The 6,000-nt window shown below is 41.3% G+C and overlaps 1 pseudogene across 1 annotated transcript; it reads right to left on the bottom strand.

Annotated features, from left to right (window-relative positions):
- Window positions 1-439: 439 nt before the first annotated feature.
- On the bottom strand, window positions 440-968 carry LOC308555357 (large ribosomal subunit protein uL22 pseudogene; annotated as a pseudogene). The gene has a single exon. The product of its transcript is annotated as a large ribosomal subunit protein uL22 pseudogene (transcript).
- Between the last annotated feature and the right edge of the window lie 5,032 nt (window positions 969-6,000).

The raw sequence follows: 6,000 nt of genomic DNA, 5'->3' as shown, positions 1-6,000 counted from the left end.
TCATTCTACTCTTGGGAGCCTGAGCAGAAGAGTGGGCATGTCAAGAAGGTGCCACACTTTGGCTACTCTCTCTGCAAGCCTCAGGCACTTGCTTTCACAAGGCTGCCTCCAACGTCTTTTCATCAGTTTTGACATCTACCTTAAAATTTGTTGCAAGACACCTTTTTTTGGAGCATATGCTCAGAAGAATCAATCCTGTCCACTGCCTTCATTTTCTGAGAGAATCAAGGTGATAGTTGGTGGGGACCAAACTAGATTTAGGGGAAAGACCCCACTGAACTCTTCTATCGTAATTTAAAATTAAGGTTTTAGCATTTTCATATATCTTCTTAAATACCATTTAGAATCTTAAGAGTTTGGACTTGCCTGTGTATGCATGGACTTGCCATTATTATCTTATAATTTTTAAACTTTTATTAGCATTTATTTTACGCTGAATTTACTCCCAGGCCATATGTTTTTGTTTCTTCAGTTCCTCTGGGATATATTTTTCTCCTGTGCAGCCTCCTCTTCTGGTTTAGGAACAACCTGCTCTTTTTCAGGAAGGATCATCTCAACATGGCAGGGAGAGCACATGAGCTCTGTAAGTTCTGCACCACATCTTGGGAGCTTTGTTCACCTGGTTGTGCTCAGTGACCAGAGAATCTACATCTAAACCCTTAAGTTCAGCATTGCTCTCTGCATTTTTAAGCATGTACAGCAAACATTCAGTACTCTTGGGCCACCAACCCTGTGTCCAGCCCCACTGTTTTGCCTGGGCACACCTACCAACTCACCATTGTAACAACGGAATGGCACACATTGCTTCTGTAATGTGACATCCTTCAGATACTTGGTGGCTTTTTGAATATGCCTACCCTTGATGATTTGGGCAGTTTCACTAGTGTTCTTAAAGTAAACACTGAGATTTGCGCCTCTAGATTTGCATGATTTTGGGGGTTGTCTGGGTCAAGTGAATAGTGAACCATTTCAGAGGGCACCTCAAGCAGCTTTTGGGAAGCACAAAAAACTTTTTTTTTGAGAGGCAATATAACCTGGTATTTAAGAAAGTAGGTCTTGGAGCCAGAGGATTAGAGTTTAAATTCCAGCTCATGTATTTGCTAGCTGTGTGACTTTGAGCAAGTTACTAAACCCCTCTATGCCTCACTTTCTCCTTATCTGAAATTAGGCATGATAATTATAGTTGCTTCATGAAGTTGTTATAAATATTAAGTAGGATCACGCATGGAAAGTCAGGACAATGCCTGCAGGTAGTAGCACCTAATAAAAGTCAGCAACTTTTGTTGGCAATTAATGGTTTTGCTTCCCATATTCTCCCAGCTCCTGAAGCTGCAGTCTAAGATCTTCCTCTGTTCTCTGTATTTCCTGCAAATTGGGAGCTGCCTATCTCAGGTTGCTTTTTTTTAAGGATGAGCTTTATTATTATTATTTTTAAAAATATTTTTTATTGATTTTAGAGAGAGGAAGGGAGAGGGAGAGAGAGAGAGAATCATCAATGATGAGAGTCATTGATTGGCTGCCTCCTACACGCCCCCTACTGGGGATCGAGCCTGCAACCCAGGCATGTGCCCTGACCAGGAATGGATCCCTGACCTCCTGGTTCATAGGTCGATGCTCAACCACTGAGCCATGCTGGCCGGGCTATCTCAGGTTTTGTAATGTTAGCAGCTATTAATGGTCAGTGCCTGGATCCATTAATTTATTAGGGATTGTAAAATGGTGATATTTTATCATTTATTTTTTATTTATTAATTGGGGTACTTTATTTTAAAAATGCTTCCCTTCAACTACTATTTAGTTGCCCAGTGGTAAAGTTTAATAGAAAGGCAAGATAAATGCTTGAATCTTTCTTTTTATTTACCAATTTGAAAGATAATGACTGTTGTTTTCTGAAGATAACTGTTTGTTTTTTATCCTCACCTGAGGACATGCTCATTGATTTTGAGAGCACTGATGTGAGAGAAAAACGTCAGTCGGTTGCCTCCTCTATGTGCCCCAATTGGGGAATGAACCCGAAACCCAGGTAAGTGTCCTGACAGGGAATCAAGCCTGCAACCTTTGGGTATACGGATGATGAGCCCACCAACTGAGCCACCCTGCCAGGGCTGAAGATGACTGTTTTTTAAATAGTAGTACGAACTCATAAATTTGAATGCCATCAATGGTTTCAAATCAGTTACAATTATTACCCTTTTGAAGTTAAGATTGTCTCATCTTTGCCTGATGGGAGCCTTTTAAAGTTGGCTCCTGAGTCTTTTGACATGATTGCCGTAGTCTTTGATCCCTTCCTTGCTATCCAGTAAAACAAGATGTTCAGGTTGATCTTGTATATTTACTACCACAGACCTAGAATCAACCATTTCTCCAAGAAGCTATGGTTTCTTTTAGTAGAAAGTGATATTTCAAGACTACAATCTGGCCCAGCCGGGTGTGGTTCAGCAGTTGAGCATTGACCTAGGATCCAGGAGATCGCCGTTCGATTCCTAGTCAGGGCACATGCCTGGGTTGCAGGCTCAATCCCCAGTCGAGGGCCTGCAGGAGGCAGCCAATCAATGACTCATCATTGATGTTTCTCTCTCTCTCTCCCTCTCCATTCCTCCCTCTGAAATCAATAAAGATATACATTAAAAAAAAAAAAAAAGACTACAATCTGGATGCTATAGATACTCATTGCTACTGGATTGGTCACTGTTTCTAGGCCTCTTCAGGTGACACAGCTAGGATAGATAGATCAACTGATAGATTAATCAATAGATAAACATATAATATGTCATGAGTTCCTACTGATACTTTCTATTCAAATTCAGGACTAAGGTTTTTGTTTTTGTTTTTACATCTTAGGGAATTTTATTAGTCATGTATATTTTAGTAACAATTAGCTAGACCACCTCCAAACTGACAGGTGAGAACAAGTTCTCAAAGCAAGCTTAAGCAGAAAATGGAAGTTTAGTGTAAGAACACACAGAGCTCGGCCAGGCGTGGCTCAGTGGTTGAACATTGACCTAGGATCCAGGAGATCATGGTTTGATTCCTGGTCAGGGCACATGCCCAGGTTGCAGGCTCAATCCCCAGTTGGGGGTGTGCAGGAGGCAGCCCAGCAATGACTCTCTCATCATTGTTTCTGCCTCCCTCTCTCTCTCCCTTCCTCTCTCTGAAATCAATAAAAGATATATTTTCTAAAAAACACACAGAACCCTTGCCCTGAGCAGTGATTAGAGCATCAGCCCACACACCAAAGGGTTTCAGGTTGATTCCTGGTCAAGTGTACTATCTGGGTTGGAGGTTCGATTTCCAGCCCAGTGTGGGAGGCAACCAATTGATGTTTCTTTCTCTCTCTCTCTCTCCCCCACCTCCCTCCCTCCCTTCCACTCTCTCTAAAAATCAATGGAAAAAATATCCTCGGGTACGAATTAACAACAACAACAAAGCACACACAGAGCCCAAGAACAGAAATGAAACCAGGCCCTAGGAAGGGAGTGGAACCAGGGATAAGGGAGTTGTCAGAGATCAAGAAAGCCCTTCTCTGTGGGGTAGCTTCGTGTTTTTCTTTCTCCAGATCTACTTCCTCCACTTCATCATGCAAGTGGTTAGTAAAAGGTGTCCAAACACTCCAGCTAGTGGGCCTTTTCATGTGTTACAAACATGACTATTGGGGGTGGAGACTGGAGAGGCAAAAGGAAGGGCAATTCTCAGGCAAGAAGGAATCTCAATAAGCTGGAGTCTAGTTCATGCAGGGTGTGAGAACACAAAGGCCTTCGGCACAAGGGAAGGCAACCGTGGCTTGTGCAAAGAATGCAGGATTACAGGGTTTTCACTTAACCTTTTCTGTATTATATCAGTGTACCTTCTATTCTAAGAAGCCTAGTTCTCAAGAACACAGGGCAGGATAAATACTATTAATAATACTTATTAATATTATTATTATTTTTGAAGTCGTAGAGGGATGTTTTCCCAGACTACATCTTTTTAAGAAATATATCTTTATTGATTTCAGAGAGAGGAAGGGAGAGGGAGAGACAGAGAGAAACATCAGTGATGAGAGAGTCATTGATCGGCTGCACGCCCCCTGCTGGGGATCAAGCCCTCAATCCAGGCATGTGCCCTGACCAGGAATCGAACCGCGATATCCTGGATCCTAGGTCGATGCTCAATCGCTGAGCCATGCCCAGCAGGGCTTAATATTATTAATAATCTACTTTATCCCTCTTCACATACACGATAGTTTCAGAATAACATGAATACTACCACCATTGCAAAAATTATTGAGAACAGTTAAAATTGTTTTCTTTTAATATACTTTCCCCATCCTCCCCCTATTTTTATAGTAGTCCTACAGCTACATTATATAAGCATATGGCATTTACACACTATATTTTCTCAGTTTTAACCCTCACTCAGTCTTAGTCTTATGAGTAACTATATATTTCACGCTCATACTAGTCCTTAGGTTGATGTTTTGCTTGTCATTTTGACTGTCTTAAGTAATTTTTAAAGAATATCTATCAAAGTTGTTGAGGCTTCTTCAGAGAACCAACAGGGTGTGTGTATGTATTTATTATAAGGAATTAGTTCAGGCAATTATGGAAGCTGAGAATTCCCAAGGTCTGCAGCTGGCTAGCTGGAGAACCAGGAGAGTTGATGGTGTACTTCTAGTTCAAATCAACCAGGCTCAGGACTCATGAAGAAAGGCAGATGTTTCATTTTGAGTTTGAAGGCAGGAAAAGATCAATGTCTCAGCTCAAGGTAGTCAGGCAAGAGGAGTTCCCCCTACTCTCAGGGGTGACAGTGTCAGCCTTTTTTTCCTGTTCAGCCCTTCAACTGATTGGATGAGACCCTCCCACATTAGGAAGAACAATCTGCTTTGCTCAATCTATTGATTTAACTGTTCATCTCATCCCTAAAGACCCAGAATAATGTTTGACCAAGTATCTGGGCACCCCATGGCTCAGGCAAGTTGACACATAAAATTAACCATCAAAAAGTAGAGGACGGGCCCAGACAGTGTGGCTCAGCAATTGAGCATTGACCTATGATCCAGGAGATCAAGGTTTGATTCCCAGTCAGGGCACATGCCAGGGTTTCAGGCTCAATCCCCAGAAGGGGGTGTGTAGGAGGCAGACGATCAATGACGACTTTCTCATCATTAATGTTTCTATCTCTCTCTCCCTCTCCCTTCCTCTCTCTGAAATCAATAAAAATATATTAAAAAAAAAAAAGTAGAGGGCAGGAAGACTTTTTGCTGCCCATAAAATCAACAAGCAGTCATTTATTCTGCCTGCTAGTTCATAAGGCCAGACTCAGCAATGGTGCTAGTAAGACTTTATATGACTGGATGCAATTTTACAGAGTATTACATGTGTTATCCCATCTAAACCTCCAAACAAACCCTATTCTACAGATCCAGAAACTGAGGCTTTGAGAGGTGAAAGAATGTACCCAATGTTATACAGATAAGAAATGAAGTGGGGATTTGGATAGAGATCTTGATTTCCAACCAGGGGCTCTTAACCACCGTTCTAGATATCCTGGAATGAACATGAGCTTACAAAGATAGAAGGTGCAGTTTTCTATTTTGTGGCACACAGTTCAACAGAGTGATATTTACAGGCATTCCAAAACGTATAATCTCTTTCTGTGTACTTTGAAAAAAACAGATCTAAAATAGTGCATAAGTAAAAAAAAGAATAAACCTGTTTTGAACAATGTTTAGTCTTGCTTATTAATTAATTGATTTATTATTATTATTATTATTATTTAAATCCTCACCTGAGGACATGCTTAGAAGGAGGAAGGGAGAAAGAAAGAGATAAACATCAATGTGAGAGACAAATATTGATCGCTTGCCTTCTGTATGCACCCCAACAGGAGGCTGAACCTGCAACCCAGGCATTTACCCTGACCAGGGATTGAACCTGCAACCTCTTGGTGCACAGGACAACACTCAACCAACTGGGCCACTCCGGCTGGTGCTTATTATTATTTAAAACTTAAGGAAGCTCA

Source organism: Miniopterus schreibersii (genome assembly GCF_964146895.1).
Source record: "Miniopterus schreibersii genome assembly, chromosome: 1".
Taxonomy (NCBI): domain Eukaryota; kingdom Metazoa; phylum Chordata; class Mammalia; order Chiroptera; family Miniopteridae; genus Miniopterus; species Miniopterus schreibersii.
Note: the sequence above shows the minus strand (reverse complement) of the source record. Positions and strands in the feature narration are given on the sequence as shown.